We start from the raw sequence: 26,113 nt of genomic DNA, 5'->3' as shown, positions 1-26,113 counted from the left end.
CTGTGCCAATGCCCAGCCACCCTCTGGGGGAGAAACTCCTGATATCCAAGCTAAACCTCCCTGGTTCACTTCATGCCATTTCCTTGAGTCCTGTCCCTGCTCATGAGAGTGATGGGGTCAGCACCTGCCCCTCCACTGTCCCTTGTGAGGGTGCTGAAGACCCCAGTGAGGTGTTCCCTCAGTCTCCTCAAATGCAAATAAATGTCTTGGACATTTGAGGGTTTTCCATAGAGGATTTCCTACACCTTTAGATGCTCAATACATGGAAGTGTTACTATGCATTATCACAATAATGATAAAAGGACTTTTCAGTGTATTTTTTTTCAGATTTAGGCTACCAAAAGACAAGTGAACATACAATTTGGTTATTCTTTTGATTCTAGGAAACTGCTTTTATATTTATGCTAAAATTATATAATTACTTGTTATTGCAAAACGTTCTTCTTTTTTCAGCCTTTAATGACCAATATGACACAAGCCATTTGTTTCTAAGTTGAGGTGTAAAGATTTGAGCCAGATATTGAAATAAAGTACCAGATGTTTGTCACTGGTTCCTAATCCCTGCTTTCCAGAAGCCTTTTCTGGTAATTAACTTTCCATGCAAAATATGAGGCTTTGATCAGCTTTTGAGTGCCCCAGGCAAAGCTCTTAATATTTCCAGAAGGAAATGAAACATTATTGCTGTGAAACATCTCCTATTCAAAGGATTTTCTGATTGTTTTGATGTAATATGATTTTTATTTCTTTTTTTTTTTTTGCATTTTGGTATGAAGTTTCCATCAGATTTTGAATCATGCTGTTTTAAAGAGATTTAATGCTGATGATTCTTTGTGATCCTGTCAAAATGGAGTAATTCATTATGGAATATAAGAATTAGCCATTGTTAGCATAAGTATGTGAAAATTGAAACTTTATTAATAGAATTATATGTGGTTTTGGTGATCTTTTTTCTCTTTCTGGTGAGATTTTTTTTTTTAATTTTTAGTTGGTAAAACATTTTATGGCTTAAAATTACTTCCCCTGATGGCAGAGGCAAGTCATTATACCCTTTGTAAAGGGGAGATTGTATCAACTGATAATATTAGACATTAAAATCTCTTAACAATAGTAACAATTTTAAAAAATGAGAACATTTACCACTGAATTAACTGACCAACTGTTTCCTAAAACAAAGAAGTAGAGGCAAGAAGAATATCTAATGGATAAAAGGTAGGAGTTTTTGGGAAGATAGCACTTCTTAGGATGCCAACGTCTAAGCATGATGAGGAATCTCTGACTCTTTAAATCCTGTTTATTTAGGAGGTATGAAAATGGGCCCACTGGGTTCTATTGAGTCCTACTACACCTCTTCTCTTCTGTTTTTGGAGGTGTAATAGCAAAATTGTTACTGTGCTCTCTGCCAAAAACATCAGAAGTGACTGGAAGTGATCAAAGGTCACGTTGGAACAATTGTCATTTGGATTTATGTGGATAAAGACTCAACTGGCTGTGAAAAACAGAGGAGTAAGAGATGTACAGATTTTCCTGAGGCATGTTGTGGCATCAGTACAAAAGTTTGTGGTAGATTGTTTGCTTGTTTGCGCTTACTCCCAAACAAAAAAATGTCACTCCTTAGAAAACACTGATTGAGGCTTAAAAATTTCAGAAGAGTTCCCTGCCTTTCCCCTCTTCAAACCTAACCTTGGGCTGTGTTGCCAGATTCATGGAAGAACCCAGTTATGTTGAGAAATCCTAGTTGATAAAGCACAGGGTAGAGGAAATGTAGAAATGGCACATGGTGGAAATTTGGATCAGATTTCAGCTGGAGTTTCTCAGCTTGAATCTTTCAGCACTTAAAATTGAGTGCATTTGTCTGTGAAATAAGAGACCATGGTTTATCTCACGCTATTCAATGGCTGTCATTTCAGGAGACTCTCAAGGAAGTGAATATGCATATGGGTGGTGTGTAATGAAGGTAGCTGTAGTACAAGGGAAGGTTATTTTGGATTTTTGTTTGGTTTTTTCCACATCTATTATCCTTTGAGCAGCGTGGTGTTGCGGAAGGTGTCTCTGCTTATGGCAAGGGGGTTGAAACTAGGTGATCTTTAAGGTGCCTTCCAACCCAAAACATTCTGTGATTCTATGTTCCTTGACTTAAACATCTATCTAAAATTTTCCTTAATTTCAAATACTTATTATTGCAAATCTTATCTTCCAACGCTGATCTCCTGGTATCTTACAGTTTTAATTTAATTTCAAATACGATTTTAATTGCAAAGCCTCTGTGATTGAGACAGATTTCTCTTATACCATGAGAAACAATAGCAATTCTGTAGCCTATATTTTTAACAAACAAAAAAATTAGGATACAGAATACCTCTTGTGGTTTGGGTTATAATTTCATTATTAACGAATGTGATTCATAGGTAGAACATAGGGGTTCCCCCTGTGCTCTGTAGTAAATCCATGCTTGTGGTAATTCAGGTTTTTCCCTCTCTTGGTTTTTTAGCTGGGTTATAGAGTCTTAATTTCTCTTGTTCTCCTAGATGACTGTACATTAATTTATTCCTTTCTGCCCAGTCCTGATGGGTTTTTGTAGGATTACCTCATAAAATGATGACCTTCAGCAGGACTGTGGTTCAGAGGCTCCCATGTTGTCATTCTGGCTATGACACTGCCTCCCCCGTGCCTGGGCATGTTGCTGACTCTGCTTTAATCTTCCTGAGTAAATGAGAGTGAAATTTCACTGCTGCATTTTGCAGAACTTGGTGCCTCCTTCTGAATAATCTGGTGCCAGTCCTGATCTCACAGAAACCAAGAACTGATTTGCATTGATGAATTTCTTCATTTTGATGTACAGCTTTGGAACACTTACCTTATACATCTGTCTCCTGATTTTGGCTCATTTTTTTCCCCCCAATGGAATTGGTGATAAAATAATGCACTTCGGCTTAATAATAGTAGGAAGGATGACATGTAGTTCTGAAAAAAAACATACTCATCTCCAGAGCATCTCTCCATTCCAAAAGTAATTTTCTTTATTCCAATTAGCTCCTGCATTGCCATGTGGCTAAATGATTTTTCCCTAATGCTGGTTTCTATATCCATGTAAAATTTTACAAGTGGTTATTTCTCTAGTATCTATGAAAAACTATACATTTAGATTCTACATTCAGAAAAACTTGGGGATATTTTCTGACACGTTGTGTATTTTCTGATGTGTCCCATCCAGCAGTATCATCACTGCCTCTGGAACCCTTACCTATGTGGGGCTAAACAAAAATGTCAAAAGGTTCCACTTAAATGCCCAAGGAAAAAACAGAGAGTGCAACCAAGATCTGTGGGAGAGAAATTTCTGATGTAAAGCATGAAGCACTAATATTTAGCAGAAATATTAGCAGAAGCATTATTAATAACTACAAATGTACACATGTTCATTTTCTCACTCATTTTATCCATAAGGATTATTATTTATGGGAAACTTAAAATTATTTGAGCCACCTAATTTAATATTTAATCTGGAAATTACATAGGTGAAAAGAAATAATAGTAATTTTTTGTGTGTTTGCCAAACAGCTGATAGGAGGAATATCAACCAGTGTAGCTTAGCCAATGTTAAAAAAGGAGTTGTGTTTACTCTTTGAGAACTCCAATACTAATATTATCTGAAGTTTGTGCTGTATATAGAGTTTCTTATTCTTGGTGTTCTGTAATAATACCCAACTCCAGCATGTCTTTGTTAATTGGACAATTAGTAGTAGTTTTCCTGTTTTCCATGTGTAGGATTTGCACACAAAGATGCAAGTGTTTATTTTAAATCTCTGTGTGCCTGGACATTCTCTGCAAATCAGTAGAAGCAGAGGTGGGAAAAAACCAAACCTAACCAACAAACAGTAAGTTCAAGATCACTGTATTTGGGAAAACTCCAGACCTACTATGCAGTGCCCTGAAAGTGAAAAGCATTTCCTTTTCTACTGTAGATAAAAGGATTGTGTGGGGCCTCTTGCACTGCAGCACTTGTGAGAATCCTGAATTCTAAGTAGAAGTGAAAGGACTTTTACTTGTGTTCAGAAACTAAGTTGATTTTTTTTTCCATACAGAACATAGTTGAAAGGTTGTAAGGACAAAACAATAAAAGAAACAAATCAGAGTAAGAGTATGAGTTGGCCTTGACTCAATGTTTTATTGTATTTAAAAAGTAGAGGTGCATTAGTCATATTCTCTGAAGGATTTCTTGTAAAAGAGCTTTGCTGTTTGTAAGCTTTCCCTGTGATTAACGTTTTGTTTTGGTGTGGGGTTTTTTGGTGGGTTTGTTTGTTTGTTTGTTTTTGTGTTTTTTGTTGTTTTTTGGGGTTTTTTTAATAAAAGTATTTTTAAAATTAGGTGAATTGGTACTTTGGAAATTGATAATGATGAAAACTGAAATTATCTGCTGCTGGCTTTCAGGGACACACTGAGTGCTGTGAGCAGTGTGCAGGGAGCTGTGCAGAGGAAGCCGTTTCTGCTGGGGCTGAGCCAGTGTGTGGTTCTCAGGAAACCCCAGGAGGTGACACAGGAGCTGTTGTGAGGCCCCATCTGCTGGTGCCTCCTCCTCTGACCGCTGCCCGAGGCCGGGTGTCAGGTACAGGGTGTGGTCTCTGTTTTCTTGGAGCTCACATCCCTCTGCTTTCACTCAAGAGGACCTGCTCTCACCATTTAAATCTTGCAGGATAAGCTAGGAGTTGAAACCCATGCAATGCAAAATAAGGGAGAAATACAGAATAACAGGGAAGCTGTTTCCATGTTTGTTATGTTGCAAAGCAGCAAAACCAAATCAAATCTGTGTAAATAATAATAGAAAGGTGGGGCACTTCTGGTATGAATTTGGGTATCAAAAGTCTGAGATCTAATCACTCTCAGACTCCTGTTAAGGTTATGTGCTAGAAACCATCAATGTGGCCAGTTTTTAGTTGGTCACCATTAACAGCTGAAAGCTGTTAATGTCAGAATAGTTTTATATATATAAACAAAAAAAAAGTCAGAATATTTTTTATATCTATAAAAATATACAGTCAATAGTTTTTTATATATAAGCAAAAAGAAAGTCAGAATATTTTTTATATATAAGCAACATTCAAACAGAACAACGACTGGATTTTAATCGTATTTATGATGACAAATTAGAAAATACATGTATTTTACAAATGTGTGGGGCTATGTATCTGTCTTAGAGAGTTTAAAATATGTTTGTTATATATTTTAAGACATGAATCATTGTTCTTTAGCTGAAAAACTGAGCATGAATTATCCAAAGCCATGTGACTGCTGATATCTGACTGTTGGTACAGAGCAGTTTCACTGGAGTGAACTCACGGTGTTGGTGCTTTGTCTTGATGGAAAATAAGGAGATCTGTGGGGCCTGGGAAAGCACCCTGAGTGCTTTTGGTTGTGAAATGGGTTATTGATGGATCAGTACTCATACAGAAACTTTCACGGAGGGAGAAGTTTTAAATGAGATTACTATCCATCTTTGTTCTCCCAGTGACTCTTCAACCTACGGTTTCTTTTATTCCACAGAGGGATTTACTGTATTTGTGTACCTCTACTGTTCTGCATCTGACCTTTATTGCTCTGCTGCCCACTAAGTTGTTCTTAAAGCCTAAAAAAGGTATATGTGTCAGACTGGGAAATTTGCTGGAGAATTTGTCTCAAACACTGAAACAAATCATATGAGACCCATATAGAACTAGCTAGAAAATATTTCCCTGTCTCACAGAAGTTCACTTTTTCAATTATGACCTTTATTCCTCTTTATTCACTTTGAAATGATGTTGAAAACTTTCAGCTGTTTTAATGAAAAATCACTCAAGAGAGAGTGAGACTGATCCATAGCCATCAGTAGCCTGTGAAGTGGGCACACACCTCTGGCATCTTGGTGGATGGAGCGTGTCCCAATAGAGAAGCCAAATCAAGCCGAGCAGGGTTTGGAGCCCAACTACAGCAACTTCCTATCCCAAAAATCTGCACTCTGATCTACTCTTGTTTTCATGCTTTTGTTTCTAACAGAAATTCCATCCTGGACCTGAGAAATGGTTTTTGCTTAAAGTCTTGTCAGACTGTTGCAGTGAAAGCTGTAAAGTTTCAGTTTCAACAAATTGTTATCCTTCAGTGGAAAAACTTGCCCTGAAAAATTCCCAACCCATTCTGCTTCTGAGTTTGCCTGGTACAACATCTTTTTAAGGGAAATCTTCTGATGCAGAACAGTTATCCTTCACAAGGGCATGTTCTAAAAGGCAGAGAGTCTGGGTCAGAGGACTGACCCAGAGCAAGTATAATTTGTCTCCTCACCCCGTCCCCCCAAAAAATGCGACTGTTGGGGACTGGTAGGGGGAAGAAGAGGGAATGGTTTGAGCCAACCCTGCCCAGTGCAACATATGGAAAAGGAGCTTTAGGCAATAGGTTCCCAGTATTTTGTTCTTCAGTGCCATAAAAAAATTCTCAATGCCAACTCAGGTGTTTGGGAATTTGTACTACACCTTTCCCACCACCTCCAGCTGCACCTGCTGCATTCCATATGTTACCTGGTGTTTGTCCAGCTCTTTGCAGGGTGTAAAACAGGAAATGGAAAGAATGCATGAAAGTAAAATAGGGGGGCAGTAGAGTGTCACAGCTGTCTTACAGGATGTGAGACACCTAAGGGGAAAGACAGTAAGTCCATAAGGAATGCAGATACTAGGTTAGCAATTTAGAAATGGGCCAAGTGCTCCATGCTGAAGGGAAGTGTAAATCTTCCAGGAATGGCACAGATCCTGTTCCAATTTTTTTTCTTTTTTTTCTTTTTTTTTTTTCTTTTTTTTTTTCTTTTTCTTTGTTTTCAGGTGATGCTTCTCCTAATGGCACCTCTGAGATAAGGTGGCAAGATTTGCCAGTGCTTTGTCCTGTCTGGTGTTAATGCAAGAGTTGCATATATCAGGCATAACTAAAGTGGTTTCCCTAAAGGAGAGATGGAAGGTAGAAGGGAGAAGTAAAATGAATGAGGAGTAAATTGTTTGGGAAAGAACAGAATATAGGAAGAAGTAGAAATTATTAAGTAGGTGGCATTTGAAATGTGCCTGTAAAAGAGAACACAGAAATGGGAGCATTTTTAGTTGAGTCCCCTTTTTGAACTGTGTTTCCCCAGATTAGAGGGTTTGTAGATAAATTTATGAGCTGGGCGGAGTCAGGAGGAGGAGAGTGAAGATCTTTCCTTTCTCAGCTGCCTGCTGCCCTCTTGTGCAATGATCTGCTTTCTACACTGGTGCTTTTCTCAGCCGTTCATAAAGGGCAGTGATAAACTTAGAGTTGCTTCTCGGTTCGATGAAATCCTGAATTTGGGGTGCCGACCTCCATCACTTTCCTGTGTTTCACACCCTGCAGATCCTGTCCTCATATCAGCTGGCACTGCCCTTGACCCTTTTGTCACTCATTATCTCTACATTTTTTAAGGGTTTAAGGGAGGATGGAGAGAGCTGCTCTGTCATAGTGTTTGTCTGATCTTTTGTGATAACCTTGGTATGAAACCCACGATATCTCTTGCTGCAGCTGGTTTTTGAGTGCTTCCCTCACTTCTTTGGCTTAGACGTGAAAATATTTGACTTCTTTTTTGTCAGGATGTTCTCCTGTGGATCATAAGGAACTAAACTTTATATGGACCACTAGCATTATGTTCAACTCTTTTTCCATTTTAATGGAATCATGCAGGTGATGATCTTGCACCATCTGAGTGTCTGAAAGTTCCCTGATAACAGAAAGGAAGCTGGAGGAAGTGTAACAGGAGGAAGAAAGTGAACTGGGAGATGGGAAAACAAGTGTGGGGAATTAGAATGGGAGGAAGATGGAGAACCAGGGGTGGGCATGGAGAGAGGACAGGAAACAGTAGAGAAAATTAATAATAAGGTCATCATCAAAAAAATGGAAATAGTTAAAAGTAAGAGAATTGTTTACAAAGAGTCTAAAAAGAGCAGAACTACTGATAGGTTGTTGGACACTTAATGAAGGGACATGTGGACACAGCATCCATTTGTACATCCTCTTGCAAAGGGAAAGGAGCTGCTGAAGAGCCTAACTGGTGTGATAAGGGATGTTTTTAAACACGGTATTCATGATGTTACAACGGCAACACAATTGAACCTTCAGCTGCGTGTAACGAGGAAAAGGGAAAGCTAAATGGGAAGTGGAGAACTTAGTTGTTATAGTCTGTGTATATCCCAAAACTCACTGTCATGACAGTGATACTCAGCCTGCTTGTTTTGTGTTTGGAACTGCTCTGAATTTCCAAACTGCCATCAAAAGGTGGCAGCACAGCAACGGAGATCAGCAGCTTGGGCAAAGATGTTTGAGTGGGAGACATTCTCTTTCACCTTTGCTCTTGTTATAACATGGATCATCAGCATAAGTGCAAAGCAGAGAACACTGTAGGGAAGTTTTGTAGTTAGCTATTTGTAACGAGAACTGTTCCCTGTGGGTTTTCCCACTGGGTGGAGGGATCCCTCCTGTCTTTGCACACAAGAAAACAGCAGGAATCACATACGCTGGGATTCATCCAATTATTAACTGTTAGTCAAGTCTGACTCCTCTCACTTGGTGAGATGCAAAAATACTCAGGAACAATTTACCCCACTCCAAACCGGGTCTCTGATACACGTGGGTGGGAAACCCACAGGGAATAGTTCTCACACAGATAACTACAAAAATACATTTTTTTGAAGAAAAGAACAAGAGAAAATGGTATTAGCTAAAATTGTTTAATATCACAGGCATATAAATTAATCAGACCACATAGTCCTTAGTATAAACATTCCCTTTACAGAAATGCAATAAATAATTAAATTAATCAATTGGTACAAAAATAAAGAATCCTCTCAGGAAAAGTAAATACTATACAAAATGGTATATACCATGCTAAAACACATCTCAAAGTGCCTACAAAGGGCACTTATGATTAAAATCATAAATATATTTAAAAGCCTCCCTGGGAGGTATTGAGCTTTTATGGCTTACATGATGTACTCTGTTAATGAAACACGCATTGTTTCTGCAGAGTGCACTTAGTACAAAGAGTTCATCTCATGAAAGGAAGTAAGAGTGTGTACACATTTAGATTTGTGGTATCTGGTCCTTCCTAAGGTCACAAGTTCCTCCTGGGGCATCTTCATTTTTCCTTCTGACAATGCTGTTGCAGAACAAGGTGATGTCTACTTAAACACTGGTTTGTCCTGCACAGATTTCTTGTTCTTCATTCATCCTTTTCTTCAAATAGCACACCCTGAATAATACACTCAGTCTTTGATCACTCTGACAAATGAGAGAGTGAACACAAGGCCACACATCTTGTAAATCAAAGCATATTTGAAGTGCAAGAGTTTCCCACAGTGATTGTGCTGAGACTGCCCAGAGGTGTGGTCTTGGCCAAAATCAGCTGTGCTAATTTTGTGATTAATACTCTCCACACATAGCTGGACTGGCTTGTCCAATAATATCAGTTTTCAGGAAGATCTCAGAGTGATTAACCCTCTAAAGTTACATTTGTTGCAGTTTCTCAGTAGTTTTTTGAATATACAAGTGAGCATTTTAAGTTAAGTTTTTCTGCAGGTACAAGAAATAACCTCCATTAATAAACAAGTATATTGTGATTAAAATGAGAAAAAAAATAAGCTTTAGCACTATGTTTGGTATGAAAAAATCCATAGTTAAAAACAGTGAAGCAAGTCACCAAACAGAAATAGGTGCATTACTTATTACATTACATGCTGCCTCTTGGACAAAACCCAGGCATTGCTGCAGTGTAGGCAGGAGTACCTAGTTAGCTTATGCCATTCCTGTAGGGCATTTTCATTCGGAAAATGTCCATCCCAGGTACAAGACTTGCTTCTCAATGCTTTGTAATGATTGCTAATAAATATGTAATACACAATGTTGTGTTTGTCAGGACATGCTAATCCCATTTCAACAAAGGTTTTAACAGGCTCTTTTAGAACAGTGATTTCAATGCACTTAGCAAGTTACTGGAAAATACATTTACAGATCAAGAAATACATACTGTATTCTTTGTACAAAAATAAAGCTCTTGCTCCAAAACCCTACACATGCAAATATTCCATGGAGCTGCATGAGAAGTGCTGGTTTATTGGTTGTCCTTCCGGGACTCACAGAAAAATCTTAGTTAATTCATGATAAAGACATTAAATTGAAACCCCTCCATAAAAACACAAATGTAGAAACATCAGCAGGTATGCTGCAACTGCAGGACATACTTCAATGTTTTCCCAGTTGCTTTTATCCAAATCTGGAATGGAATTTTATGGGCTTTAAAAACTGTTGCAGTTGCAGCGGCAGCTTTGCATAGTGCTCACCGATTGGTGATGGAGGGACTTCATGGGTAGGTGAGTCAGAGAAGAGGGGATAGAAGGTGCAGAAAGAACATCATTTAAACTCAGGACTTTGATTACTTATATATGAGTGGTAGTTCTTTCTTAGAATGTTAATTCTGACCCAGTAATGTGGAAACATTGAGCTGTGAGATAGAACATTTCACAGAGGAAAAGCGGGTTTTGAAACAGAAAAAGAAAAGGAGAAGGAAAAGACGTTCTAAATCAAAAGGACCATCACCAGGAACAAGGAGAGTTCACTTGGTTTGTTGTGCCCTGAGGATCTTCCTTCCTCTTTCTGATGTACATTTTTGAGGAGGTTCACATTTCAGGACAGTGAAAATGTGGAGGCAGCAAAGTTTTTTGTATTAGTTTTCCTTTAGGCTGATGACATTTTAGGAATGGAAATATTTTTAATACTACCTCATTATTTTTGGAGGTAACTAAGCTTGTCATTTTCCATCTTAACACTAGATGCAGTTTTCCAGTTTCCTCTCTCTACCACATTTCTACTAAGTAGAGAGAAAATTAGATGAAAGGTTAATTTTTACTGGAAAGCTTTATGCTCTTTTGCAAGATCAGTTTCCTCATGTGGGGCTAATATCTATTTGGGGTAGGTTAGCAGTTACTGCTCAGATGGAAGAACCCAGAGGTTCAGAATCCTTGCAAACAGAATATGATGGTATATAATTAAGCTGCCAAAACTAGTTTTAAGTGCTGTGATACTCACTTTCATTTAGAAAATTTTCAGTGGTGTCTCTGGCCATAGTTCCACAGAAATGTTCAGGATTCAGCAGCTGTACAGGAAAGTTTCCACATAGCAAAAAGCTTGACAGATTTTTAAAGAAAAAAAAAGCAAATAGAAAACTTAAAATTAATCAGGAGGAGACAGAATGAATAGTGTTAATGGTACATGACTATGAGAGTAAATGCTGACCTCTGAGAAAAAGCAATATGCATTAGAGCTGTTTCATTCTGACTAATCATCAATTACTGTGTTTATTGGATGTTTTGCAGTGGCTGGTTATACCAGCCTTTCATGCCTCTGCTGTATCTGTCTTGTTAAGCTGGAGCAACGTAGATGAAATTCCATTTTCCAAAACAGGATTTCCCCCAGAATCCTCCCTACTGAATCCCATGGCAAATGTGCCTTTAGCTTCAAGATGTTCACCACAGCCATACAGTATGATTTGTAAATGTTTTTCCAGTATTGAGAAGGCAGTTAAATGCAGGATGTTTTTCCATAGTTAACTAAGATGCAGTCTAAGAACTTATAAATAAAGCTCTATGTGTGATAGTATTGTAAATAAGGATCAGTCCAAGCAGATTCCTTTGAGGTTTCAAAGCCCCTGATAATTTTTCTGTAAAAAGTTGCAGAAATCTCTGCATGGGATTCAGTTAAGATCAAAGCAAAAATACAGAGGTAACCATCTCATGTATTTCTAGTTTAGCAGAAAGGGGTCAGTTAAGTCCCTTACAAGTGCCTATTTTTGTGATATTTGAATTTAATTTTCCCTGTAAGGTGGAGCTAGAATCACTTGCAAAATGGCATTTATCTTACAAATACCCATCCAAATAAGTCTTCTTAATATTTTGGGAGAAACTTTCACTTACCACACACAGAGAACACATAATAATAGCACTGGAAAGTATTTACATTTTTCACATCTTAAATATAACATAGTGTCTGCTTAAAAAGTAGATTTTCAGTAGCCTTCAGCTCTGGTGTGTCCTAGGTTAGTTCTTGAATAGCTGTAAAAACAACACATTGTTAGTAAGGATGTAAAATAAGGATATCTGCAATGGTTTGCGAAATGTCAAAAAGCACCCAGGAGGAATGAACTCTGCTTACCATTTGCATTAGATTTGCAAAGCTCTTCAAAAATTCTTTGGGGGTTTTCTTCTCATAAGAATCGCATGTAGACTCACACTGCTGGAAGATACAGAGAATCATGGCACTCCTAAACAGCATGTCACAATCCTAAATCAAACATCAAGCTTTCTTACTGAAAAATCAATGGGGTTGTGATCAATGCCTTTTCTAGATGGAAAAACTTTGACACAAGCTCTTTTGAAAGGGAAGGAATTCAGCAATGACACCTTTCATTCACATTTTTTGCAGTGATCCATGTCCTTCTGCCAGCACATTGTGTGGTGGCCAAGTACATGTATGTGCCTTTTTAGGGTCACAGGGAATGCTTCTCCAAAAGTGTAAAAATTGAACATCTGAATTTCCAGAGTGATGAAAGGCAAATTCTAACAGATATGCTTTCTACAATTCCATCATTGCGGGGGGCATCTGCTACAGAAAATAAGGAGCAATGATCACAATTATGGGCACTGTGAGGAAATCCTACCTTTCCAGGGTCTCTGTAGGTGAATTTGTTCACAATTCTAATGGCTTTGGTGAACTGAGAACTTTCTTGGCTACTCGCTGGTTGTAATTTCTGGATGCCCTTCTTGAAGCATGTCACAGCTGTGTACAGACATCTCTCCTAGGGCAGGAGAAGAAGGAACTCTTTTAAAGCCAATGTTGCAGCACTTCTTCCTGCACAAGTTAGGTTGTGGTCCATATGCAGAAGAAAGTATCCAGGATATTAACTGAGAATATTCAGCTGTACCTTATTTTCTTAAGTTAGTTTTGCAGGTGATATTGAGGCTTTACTTTGGTTGTTCTTGCTTAATTATTTAAGTATTTCCTAACGAAATGAATTCCACTTGGCTATTAATCATGACAGCATTTGAAAGAAAACAGTCCTGAAGAGTATATCAGTTATGTGTAGTAGGTTTTCACCTACTAAAGCACAAGCATTTTATTTTTAAGATATTACAAATATCTCTCAGTGCCACGTGTGGGAATATACTTTTTTTCTTCTTCATTTTTGTGCCCTTTCTAATAATGCCTAGTTAATAATTAGAATTGACATAGAACTGCATGTTTTCAAATACAATTGAAATGTTCTTATATGATAGCATCAGAAATGATACAGAAACTGTCCCCAAAACTAACCTAACAGTAAACAGAGAAAGAAAAGCAATGTTTACTGAAGCCAGTAAGTTGCTTTCTGTTTCCTGAAGAAGGAATCTGCTGATCACACATCTTAGAAAGGCTCCAAACCCATCATCCTTGTTATGTGTACCAACTGCTGCCTTATGAGATGTCACTGCAGTTTGCTCCTTGGGCAGAGACAAGGCAGCCTTCATGGATGTTGCTTATAGCAAATTTTACTAGCAACATTCTGTGTTGGTCAGTTAGAACATTTTAGTTTCCTTAGAAGGCACATGTTTGTGTTTGTTTCAGGCATCCTTACCGTAAAAACTGCCTTGCTTACTGGAAAAAAACACTACTCGTCTTTTAAAGAGATCAGTTTTCCAGCTGAAACTGAAAACATTTTTGGTCTCATCTGTGCTGAGCTGAGTAACCAGCATTTCTCATCTGTGCTGCCTTTTCTGTTTTGCTGAGCTGTCACTTAGAGCTGAGACAACCAGCGATCAGGGCACCGCAAGGATTGTGGGGCCAGGCGTGTTGTCGTGGGCTGAGCACTTCGGGGATGAGCCATGAAGGAGCACAGACCACTGGAAATGTCTGAGGGGGGCTAGAAACATGTCAAATATTTGTCTCAGAGGCAGTTGGCAGCAGTTCTCTGCATCTGACTCAAACTAGCTTTACAGATGAGCCCATAGAGCTTCCGGAATTAGTGATGAGCGGGCTGAGATACAGATCCGGGGCCCATCAGCGTCGTGCCAGTTCAGCTGCTGTGCCACTCACCAGCAAGAGAGAGCTTATTTTCCCTCCAGGCTGGAATCACCTCAGCCTTAACTCTGCTTTTTTCAGCCTCAGCCCGTTTTCCCTTGAATTGATGTCCTCTACCCTCTCTTTATTCAAAGGAAACGATACTTCACTGTTGAGGGTAGAAGGAAATTGTGTGGGAGTGAATTGGGGCTAACAGTCCACACAAAGGAACCTCAAGGAAGCCAAAGCAGATAGGGATAAACCACCTAATTCTATATGTTATAATAGATAGATTTTTTTCATTGAATATTCAAGACCAAATGCAAATCTGGCATGAGCAAGTTATAATAAAAACAAATTGAAATATTTTGGTATTTGAAATGCAGTTATGTGACTTTTTATTAAATTGAGTTTCACTAGGCTGTGATGGCACCTAATCACCCTGAGCACTGCTTTGGCACACTGATACATATTTTAGTCACTCTGTAGGATGAAAAGTTTGTTGATTTGGTTACTGGTGATAATTACTATTAGCACACTAATGTTTTTTACATGTTTCTCATTAGAAGCCAAAGCCATATCAACTTAATACCTTCTTACTGTGTGAATTCTCTATCTTCTCTAGTATTCAGAGGAGGCACTTAGGACCCCCCAGAATCAGACAGTAAAGCCCTAAGCTGCAAGTGAACTGTCATTTTCCTTCCTGAGGTGAGCATGACTTTTTTTAAGAAAAAAAACCCCAACAACCTCATTAAGCAATTAGTCACGAGTTGTATTTGCTTAGTTTCAGAGGCAGTAGCAAACACTGGAGTAAAATGACAGCTAATAATCTCCTCATTTTCACTTTGACAACACAAGTTAGAAAGAGTTTTGGTGAAAAAAAGCCCAGCAATGAATTTGTGCACTGCAGTTGTTTCTAGCAATTCAAAGGAATGTATCTGGTTTGGTCATGCTTCTGTATATTTTTTGGCAAGTTAAACATGTACCCAGCTGTAAAGCCTAGGAGGAGGCTAACCAAAACCTGTGTGAAATGAGGTGAGTTTTTTCTTTTCTTCTTGTAGCTGCTTTGCAAGGGAGTTTAGAATCTATGTAGATAAATTTTTAAGAATGCCTGCAGCTTTTGCAGCATAGTAATGCACAGTGATCGCTTATGTATGTCAATCAAAATTGCTTGTGCTACAAAATAGGGCTTAAAAATTTAAGACAGCTGATAACACAAGTATAATGTTAAATAGCCAGTGGATGCTCTAGACCTCAGTTGCATGTTGAGGGATTGTCAAAGTAGAATGCATTTACCCTCTAAGTTTTCAAGACATAGTTTTACAATGATTAGCATTTAAATTCACAGTACGTCCTGCCTCCTACCACTTTTGAGGGTGCACAGACTTGGTGACTCACTGTATATAATAACTTAACTTTGGAAGATGCAAAATACCAGCACTAAATAATGTACAAATAAGTATCTGTACTTCAAAGCGATTCACAGGGAGCTGCTCTTGTATTTTTAACTAGTTATAAACTGAAGAGAATATTTGCAGGTGCAGTTTAGCCTTCCTGTTGGTTGCATAACCCCTGCACAAATAGTCTCAGAGCAGTGTGATTGCACATGAGAGGAGGCACTCAGTGGCCTTGCAGTGCCACTATTGCCATTTGGCTGCAGGGGGAGGCAAGAGGGGCAGCTCAGCCATGCTGGAGCTCATGGCAGCTGGAGGCACTTCCACGCCAAATACCTGCATTCCCAAAAGCACTGCTGCTTGTCTGGCTCTTGTATGAATCCTTACTCCTAGCACTATTTCTTAATTAAATTGACTATGTGCAACTCTGGGTCTATTGGTGGATTATGATACACATACAGTACCAAAACATGCCAAAATATAAACACTTCTGCCATTAAATATTCAGAAAAAGGAACTTTTAGAAAGTATTTGCTTATTCAGTCTAGCTTGTATTAAGAGTACTAGGGCAGAGCTGTGAAGAAGAAGAAGACATCTTCCACTTGTCAGTGGAATAAACCAGTACAAAATCAAAATTCTATAATTATGAAAAAAATGTTAAAGCAGTCTCACCACAGGGTTTTCTGGTGTGTGCAGCAATTCAGCATCCTGAAATAAAATAAATCTAAGTTAGAAAAGTTTTAACATTTGAAAGTGGTGTCCTTCACAAGATATGTACTAAGAAATACATAAGGCTTGAAAGTAATTTCAATATTATGACAAATACCATCACTTACCTTATCTTTCACCATAGTTTCTAACTGTAAAATTTTCTGGTGAATCTGTCTGTATTTTACTGTTCTGGGTGAAGCTGCAGTCAGCACCATAGTGGAGCAGAAGAAAAACATGCAGAAAATAACCATCCTCTTCATCCTGATGAGTAATATTTTAAAATGTGCCAGGAGCAAAGTTGTGCTGTTCAAATGTAACACTCCAGTTTGAGCTGTGCTCAGGTAAGCTCTGCACCTACCTATATATTGCTCCCTGCTGGAGATGGAGAACCCACCCATTTCAGTTTGGAAAGCTTTGTAGAATGGATTAATGAGTAACCCTTTTTTCTTTTCCACTGGCTAGGTGCATGTACGCCAGCTCGTGCGTGGGGGGGCCGGGATTGATGGAGTGAAAGAAAATGTGCCCCATCTGCACATTGGGCAGGAAAAAAAGAGAAAAGGGTGAATTCCCATTTTCACTTTGAGTCAAGAGATGAACGTACTGAAAAGTTGGTACTTAGAAACCACCGGCCTAGGTAAACAAAGATTCTGCATTTTTTTTTTCTGTGTCACACCAGCAGCAAATCTCTTCAGAATATCTGCAGCTCTTCTGTACTGTTCTGGAGAAATATGACAGGACTTCTTTCAAAGTTTAAATTTACTTTATGGCTTAAGGAGTGTTTGTTAGCTGTTTCCTCCTGACATCTATAACTGTGGCTTTTTCATTCTCAGCTTGGACTCAGAGCTGTGAGTAAAAGCTCATCTTAGCATTTAAACCAGCTGAAGTTTGTGTTATATTTGGTTGGAACCAGTAGCAGATATATTAACAAGTGGAGGACATGTCCACTGGAAGTGAAGGTTGCAGGGACATAGATTGTCCTGGGAGAGATGAATCCCTGGAGCACACCCATTACCAAGAGGGGAGCAGTACTGGAAGGGTAGGGACCAAATCTTGGTGAGTCAGGCCCAAGGGACACTTGCCTGTGGCAGGGGTCCAATGCTTGTGGCACCTAAACACATTCAGTTACGTGCTTCAGCAGCTGAGAATTTCCTTGGAAATGCAGAAGAATGTATGAAGTCCAGACAAAAGTCTGTGCAGACACTAGGGACTTACTGGACTTCCGGCTCTAGGAATCAGTTAATTTTAAAATCACTGATCTTGATATTTCATTACAAAGAGGGGGGAAACTGCTTTAATTACTTTTATGTATTATCATTATTTAATTACTATCAATACCATTGAGGGGTTCCTATATGTGGAATTAGTAGAGGGCAGTTAAAGTCACTTGGGCACCTTCACTTGTGATGAATAAAAAGATGGTCATGTGTCTGTCAAAATAAATCTTTTCCTCTGAAAATCTGAAGATTCCAGATGGCTTTGGGATGCTTTACAACATCTACACAGAGTCTGGACTGCAGTTGGATGTCTGGCAACCTGTATAATATGCTGGCATTGTATAAAATGCACCTGTATAAATCTGCCTGGTGAGTGAATCTGAGTTGTCAGGCTGACTCACTTGTTCACTGTTCATTTAAAAATGAATGTTTAAGCTGGTGAGAGCTCTATCTGATGTACTTGAGCATGTTTTTTTTCTGTGTACAAATGATTACTTATGCTGTTCATGTGCTTAAGTGATTTTTCCCCATTCAGAAAATGAATAGCCTAAAGGAATAAATTTTATAGGTGTATGTGTAAATACACATAACTGCACTCAGTCTCATGCATGCACACACAGAACCTCTCCTGGTGAAAGGGATAGTTACTAACACCCAACAGAACAGAAATTCGGAAAAATGAGAACTGATACAAGTAAGAAAAAAATTACTTTCTTCTACCACATAATCTGAAATTTGATTTCTTGAAGAAAAGGCAGTGTGATGATTTCCCCCCGCCCCTACAGACACATTTTAAAATAATTTTAGATAAGCAGCACAGCTGCACTGAAGTACAGAGGATCTCAGTAGGTTTTATTTGAAATGTCTGTTAATTTATGGCTAGGGTTCATTAAAGGAGCATCTTTGGTTTGAGAAACCACATGGTGACCAATACTACTTTTTATCCTTTCTCCCATTCCTGTGAAGCATTGCGAAATTCTTTTTTTATCTGTTGTCCAACACCTCCCTGGGGCTGCTGAGAGCATGGAGAGATTATTTCCAATAGTGGTATTCTTTACACAAAGAGGGGACTTGGCTCTGCTCCTTTTTACCATAACTTTTCTGTAGGTTGTTGACTGGTAATGTGGTTGAACGTACATTTATCCTCAGTCTACTTTTTGATTTACTATTGGAAGTGTTCACAGTAAAGAAACAGGCTGGTGATGATGTTTGCTTTTACTTCTTATTGTCAGTGTTTCCATTGTGGATTCTTTTGCGAAGTTTCTTTGAGCCCAGCTACAGTAGGTGGTTGTGGTAGCACTGTCAGTCATTGATACATCTTTATTTGATTGCTAGGTAGTTGGGAACTTTCCACTTGGATGTGTGACAGGACTCTATTAAGCTGTGACATCATGTGTAGCTGGCAGCATTTCATGCAAAGAAATCACTGAAGGCTTTTGCTGGTCCAGACAACTTCAGAACTATTTAAAAACTTCAGTTAACGCACAGGGTAACTCCTCATATGTTTTCAGAAGCACTGGGCTTGAAGGGGCAGAGACAGATCTCCACCACAATCATGGGAGGTGAGATGGCTCTGTCTGAGCTACTCCAAATGAAACCAGTTATATCTGAGATCAGTTTTAAAGCTGGTGGAGTAAATGGGAAGTTAAACAATGGGCATCTAACAGTGTGGTAACTTGTGTTTGCATATCAGGTCTCTAAAGCTGCTCTATAGTCTTCTGTTTTGTGTTAGAGGCTGTAAGGCCACAAGAACTGCATCAAGGAAGCCATGCTGACAGAGAAAGTGAAATGCAAGGACAAAGAAGGGCTTCCTCTATTGCCTAGGCAGTGGAGAAAACTCCTTGATATCCCTCTTATCTGATAAGAGCGAGCAGCAAGTTTTTTTATATACGTCACTGTTCTCTTGTGGCTTAGGAACATGCTGAGTCAAATAATGACAGCCTCTCTCTCACACTGTCGCCGGCCTGGCCCCACAGGGATGGCTGGAAAGTGGAAATGTGAGAAACCTCCCGGCCCTACCCCGCCGGGCCGAGCCCTCTTCTTTCCTCTTTGCCACGGCGCCACCCGAGAGCTGCATGACTTCGACCCCGAAAGCCCGGTTCCCCCACCCACATTTTCCTTTACAGGAGACCTGAATGGAGGCTTTTCCCATGGCTTAGTCATTGCTATGGCTCGGCCAAGAAAGTCTCTAATTTACAGGGCTGCTTTCAAAGAATTTTTATAACAGGTTTGTGACATTTCATGTATGTACTGTATGTGACTTGCAGGGGGGATTGTAGGAGACAAGAGATGAGAGCTATGCTGGAAAATGGGAGACTAGGAAGAAAATTCCTGTAAAACAGATTTAGAGAAACTGGTCTTCAAAATAGTTTTGACAGCTTAGCAAGTCAGTTCTACCCCCTTGTAATCTTATTTTCCTGTTTTAAGCTTTGGTATAATTCTTCGGTCTTTTAACTTTGTTTTGTAAAGGGCAAACCTAACCTAGGAAAAAATCTATTCTTAACTTGTATTTGACATAAAAATCAGAATAAATATAACTCTGAATGTGGAGACATGAACACTAAAATATTAACAGGCAACAATATAAAACCATTTACATTCTCCATAATGTTCCCTCAGGGCTAACTTGTAGCCAATTTCTTTCACATCCTGTTCCTAGATCAAGCCAGCAATGATTTATAGGCACATAGTTCGGTGTATTTGTATCCCTACCAACTACTAATGACAAACTGTACTAAGGAAACATCCTGTCAACACCAAGAGCCTGAGACAAGCTTAGACCCACCCTGCACAGAGCCAGATATTCAAAACTCTCCTCTTGTGGGCACATCCTTTTAAGTCTCCTTTAGTGCTGGGAGCAGCCTCCCACCCCCTGGGTCACAACTTTCGCTGCATGTAGGATGGAAGAAGCCTCACTGGGTGACTGAGTGGCATCTTCTGCCACTGCAGTCAGCCATATCATGCAGTTCCTTTTGCATCTGAGCTAAAAACTCCTGCCTAAGGCTTGAACAGTTTGATCCCTCTAAGAGCTTAGAGCTGTGCCTGAGCTGTGTTTCAGCTTTCATAGAGAGCTTCATTCTTCTTTACAGTAGTGCTCGTAATCTTTCCCCACTACCAGAGGACAAGCCACGTTCAGAAGACAAGGCAGCAGCTGACAGGATGTTTGGCTACCACAGTTCTCTTTAAAAATTGTGGGCAGAAAGGAGTTGTTCAGCTGAAAGCCACCAGTGGGGAGAGATTGGGGCAATTCATTGCTCCTGCTCTGTGTGGCAGCCAGGACTTCTGCTGCTCGGGGATTCGGTGCATGGCAGGTCTGCAGGTCTCCTTGAGAAGGATGGCCCACAGAGTGCAGCCTTTCACACAGGAGTGTTGTCTGTTTTCCAACATCCCCAACGCATTTCCCAGTGACTCCACTAAGAGACAGGCCTAGAGTGTGAAAAGCAGGGATGTGCTAGTGCTGAAACCCAACAGTGTGTGTCATGTTCATCCCAAATGTTGAGGAAGAAATATCAGAAGAGATACATGCAAGTGTTGGACAGTGAATGGAGGATGCAGAATGGCACAAAGCAAAATGCTTTCTTTGTTAATTTACTGTTGTTAATGAACAGAAGTCAGAATAGAGTCACTTCTGTGTTGCAATATCAGTAGCATAAAACAAATAACCTCCAAACCATTACAGGTTCAAGATGGATGTGTCTGGTGCACAGGTAACTCTTCCACTGGCAGCTGGGACTCCCTATATCCTGACAGGCCTTGCATGGTGATCAGCATGACACTGCAGTTTGAGTTTTGATAGCAAAATTAAAGGTATGATGTTACAGATTCTTTTGGAAGTCACTCCATGGGTTTAGTGAGGCTGCTGAGCTGGTGTGGGATCTCCACAGCAGTGCAGTTGTTCCTCTCTTACACAGGGCTAAACACAGGGCACAGCCACTGAGGGGCTGTGTCCCTTTTTCCCTCCTCCAGCAGATCTGCTCTGATTTGGCCATATTAATACTTTCTACATAAAGTTAACCTCAACATAAAATGCAATTTTTTTCTTTTTATTATGGCTATTATTGGTAGAAGCAGATGACTGAACAGCAGTTATTTCTGACTAGTTCTGCTTTCTGGTTTTCAGGTACTACCAAAATACTTTGTACTTTGTACAAACAGATTGTAGCCTCCTTCATTTCTGTGTATGTGTTCACTGTTTATACTTCTGTTTCTAATAGAATTATTTTTAATGATAGTGTTGATTCCAAATCCTATGGACTCAGTCACGTTGTTCTCCTGCCCTTTCTTTTGTGTCTTCCCAGGGACAGTGTCACATCTCACGGTGCTGGGGCACCTCTGGCACAGCAAGAAGTAGTGAGGACGGAGGAGGAGTGTGACATTGCACTGGAGGATGCAATCTGCCTCTCGTTGGAGTGGCTCCAAGTCCTTGCTTGCACACCAAGTTCTCAGCTTGCCCTGAGCACCACTACTGTGTGTGCTGCAGACTCCTGGATCAGCCACCAGATGTGCTGTACTTCAGCTCCTGCAGCAGAGGAGAGGTTTTAGTGTTACACTGCGTAGCTGAAGGGAAGGCTGAGGCAGAAGTCACCTCTGCAGTTCCCGGGGTGTAGGAATGTAGGTGCTTTCTTCAGCAGCAAAGCCATTTAAAGAAGTTTCTACTTCAAGTCACTACTGCTCTGTGTCATAATTTGCACAATCTGAGGAGCCTCTGTTACAGGGCCTTGGGTCATTACAGTGAAATCCCTCTTGCAAAGGCCTTGAGAGTTTGTTTGTTTGTTCAGCTTTGTTTTGATTGCAGTCATTTCACTCTCAACCCCATTTTCTCCTTGGCACACCTGACAAATTTGCAAATGGAAACGAGTTGCCAGAACTCCAAAACACCCCTTCTGCTGGTTTTACTAATGAATACAACTGTGATCTTCTGTGCAACAAGTGCCTCCTTAGCATGTGAGGCTGAGGGGCCAGTGGCTCCCACTCAGCAGCATCGTTCCAGGAACAGCGATTTGGTACCAGTGCAGACAGCATTTCATGATTCCGGCAGAATCATTTTATGGAAGGATGCTTAGGTGAATCTTAACTCTGCACCCTTGTCTACATTTAAGACTCTTGAAGGTATGATAGTATTGTTCAGACAGGATTTGTTGTTAACTTTTCAGGCAGTTTTATCAATAAAAGCCCTGATGCAGAAGTAGCTATTCTAGTCTAGAATTCTCTTAAATAGGAATACTAATCTGTTTCTCATACGCTAATTGCTCTGGTAATGAAATGCACTTAGTTATGACTTTTCACTTCATAAATAGATCTGCTGCTTAATTGTTTACAGGTGGTTGAAGAATGCTGAGGTGACTAGCTCGTGCTATCCTTAACAGATAAGCTAGTAACTCTGTAAAAGCAGTTTTTCTTTATGACCTTTTCTTCCAGATGTCTCTGTCTCCATCTGTAAGTAGACGTATCTTCAGCAGGGATGTGTGTGCCCTGTGGCTGCACATTTATCTGTTATGTGCACACACATACAGCTTTGAGAAGCTATAATAGCACAGTTTGTTTGCATAATGAGTTTCATTTCTCTTCACAGGTCAGCACCTTAAGCGAACCTTGGAAAAACTCTTGTATGAGCCGTCAGCACACCAAGGCAGCAGCACCCTTTGGGTAGAACTTGTCTTGGATAAAAAGCTGAATGCTATGGTTTCACTGACTTGTCGTTGAAACCTTGTGGTTTCTGTGTAGGAGGCTGTATAGGCTGGACACATTCGACATCCTTGTTTCTGAGCTGTGAAATCTGTACATCTAATTTATGAAAATTATCTCTGGTTCAATTGTATTCTTTTTTTTTAATGAAGTCAACATATTTTCCTTGCATTCAGTGGAAACGGTAATGGAAATGTTTTAAGATGCACTGTGAGCATGTTTTGACCTCAAAAAGTGAGACAAGTAGAGATATTCTTCGTTATGATTAAGGTCTAAGAAGGAAATTTTAAATTAAATACGGAGAGCCAGATGTGAGAGGAAAGCATTTTCTCAAGTGTGGAGACAAATAGAGTAAGTAACTGTGGGAAATGACAGAGACATTATAAAATAAAAATCTTCCACCTGAGAATTTGATTTTAAAAACTCCAAACAGCTAAGTAAGATAATTTAGAATAAACTATTTATATACTACAAATGGTACCAGTACCATTTGAGGTAACCAGCAGTATTTGTAGTCTGAAAAGGTGTATTTGTAGTCCAAAAATTTATAAAATTATAACATTTATAAAATCCAAGACAAAAGAATCTAAAAGTAGGACAGAGAGGGAGCTGAAGCAGAAGCAATCACAGCAAAACATAATTGAACAGTTGATCAGTTGTGTGTTTTTCCTTCTGTAGTTGAGTATCATGCTGCATTCAGTGACGTGATCCTCAGGATCACAGAATCATCACTTAACTGGAGCCAGGAGAGCCATAGACCCACCTGTATGAGCCTTCATTCCTTCCCTCACTCTCCTCCCTTGTGCTCTGGTGAGTGCCTCCCATCCTTGTAACTCCCCAGAAAGCTGAGCTGTAGCAATACAGGGCACTTGAACCTCTAATATTGACAAATCCTACTCCCTTCACTGTGGGCAGCAGTGACTGTAGTGACTGCCCAAACTTTGAGTTTTCACCGACAGCAGTTATGCCTCTGCCAGACAAATTCCCAGAAACATCTATACCATTCCCTCGAAGTGAGCCTATGGGAATGAATTAAAAATGAGCAAAGACCTCTGGATAGAAAACAAATGAGAAGAAAAACAACTTTCAAGTTAATAAAACACAGTTTCTTGCTGAAATGTAAATGCAATTACTATTTGTGTGTAAAGAACTACTCAGTGTGTTTGTGAGAGTACCAAAATCTGTCTGAAAACATTAGTCAAAGACTTCTGTGTGAATAAAGATTGAAAGTGTGAACACTCACTTAGCTATTTCAGAGGGACGACTGCAAGATTCATCTTAATAATTTTCAGTAATTTCCAGATCAAACCATCAATAGAAGACCATAGATTTTAATTCCTCGTTACTATCTCATTGGTCCATTCAGGAGAGTCACTCCTTTTCAAGGAAAAAAAAAAAGTGTTACTTTAACATTGTGCCTTTGACTGGAAAATTAAGGTGTCTTGTCCTGCTTGTGTTTTCTTTTCAGAAACCTGAGACAGTAAATACGGTGATTGCATCTGTAGATGAATATACGAGAAAATAGTAAAAGTGGTCTCTAAAAATACTCTTCTGGACAAGGACATTTTTCTTGCCTGTTACTTAGGAGCTTCTTGTAGACTTTACAGTTGATACCCATTCCTTGAGCAAGACAGTGCTGTTTCTCTGAACTAACTCATGGGAAGCCAAAAGGCAAACAAGGAGGCACTGAAGATCCTAGCCCAGAAGAATGATAGCTTTTGTAAATCACATTTTTCCCATTATCACTGCAAGATCTGCCGGTAGGCAGATCTGGATTAGTTAGTTGGATTGGCTTTCTTTTGAAGCATCTAGATTTTACCCAGAAGCAATATCATGGGATTCATCATTCCTTCCCAAATACCTCAGTTTCCACTCCTGGATCTTCCTCTTCTGATTTATTATGAGGATTACATAACTAGTTTGTTATTCAACCCATGGAAAAACCCTGTCAAGGCCTCCCAGGATAGCTGCATCTCTTAAATCTCGCCTTCTGCAGGCTTGAACCCCTATGTTGAGGGCACAGCTGAAAAGTCAGAAGAGATGCTGATGGCACTCCAAAGGCTGCAAAATACTTCCACTTGATACTGCTGCACAAAGGGCAAAAACGTGAAGGGAAGTGGAAACGTTGAACCTGAGAACAGGAAAACTCACGAGAATCTCAGAAACGGCCTGAGGAAAAAGGAGACAAAGAGATAATTTCCAAAACAATACCCGGAGATCAAAGGAGGCTGATGCGCTTTCAAACACTGTTTGTGGCAGATCTGCAGGGAAAGGTTAAAGAGCATCGTTTTCAAAGGTGCCGTGAAAAATGAAGAGTATGGCAGAGAAGCAACAGACCCTGCAGATTTTTTCTTGTCTCCTTTCCTGGCCACTGCCCTCTCCACGACTGATTTGGCCACACTGAGAGAAATGTCACCGTTCACTTTAAATTGCCTTTAAATTGAGCAGAGATGAAACACTTCTACCCTCTGATATAATCATGTGCCATGGAAGCTCTCCTTACTCATTGTCTGAGCTGCGTTGTTTTCTCCTTTATTGCTAAACCTAGTTCAGTGCGCAAACTTTCCCTCTTAGCTCTGTTCATCATATCCTGATTGATTTTATTAAGTTTGGCCAATTTATGTCAAAGCTAATAAATAACTAGAAATATTAAAATGTTCTGTGTTGGCACTTTGAAATATCATTTCAATTTTCCATTAATTATATTTAATTATGAAGTTTTATTTGAAATAGTTTTAAAAGCTGGGAAAGAAACCTTTCTTCATTGTTTAAAGCAGAATATCTAACCTGCAGTGAGGTTTTTTTTTATCTTGCATTGCTGTACGCTCTACAAAGCAGGAAAGAAATGAAAAGGAAGACTTTTTTTTTTAATAGTTTGCAGTGTGTTTTATGCCACTTCATATGGTTTCTGTCAAATTAAAAAAAATAGATGCTTTCCCTTGTTAGGTGATCGGTCTAACATTTACAGTCATTCTCTGTGCTTTCTTAGATCTTTATGATTCAGTATACATG

The 26,113-nt window shown here is 39.5% G+C and overlaps 1 long non-coding RNA gene across 2 annotated transcripts in view; it reads left to right on the top strand.

Annotated features, from left to right (window-relative positions):
* LOC310909603 overlaps window positions 1-25,680 on the top strand; it is a 37,491-nt gene extending 11,811 nt beyond the window's left edge. Inside the window, exons 3-6 of one of the 2 annotated variants that reach the window (XR_014590115.1) lie at window positions 21,096-21,223; window positions 21,715-23,452; window positions 23,780-23,911; window positions 24,570-25,680. This is a non-coding gene — a long non-coding RNA (uncharacterized lncRNA). Of the gene's footprint in view, window positions 1-21,095; window positions 21,224-21,714; window positions 23,912-24,569 lie in introns of both variants that reach the window. The other variant, XR_014590116.1, reaches the window with a different exon arrangement.
* Window positions 25,681-26,113: the final 433 nt, after the last annotated feature.

This window comes from Zosterops lateralis (assembly GCF_965231275.1).
Source record: "Zosterops lateralis genome assembly, chromosome: 5".
In the NCBI taxonomy this organism is placed as follows: domain Eukaryota; kingdom Metazoa; phylum Chordata; class Aves; order Passeriformes; family Zosteropidae; genus Zosterops; species Zosterops lateralis.
The sequence above is the reverse complement of the archived record's forward strand: the minus strand, read 5'-3'. Positions and strand labels throughout refer to the sequence as shown.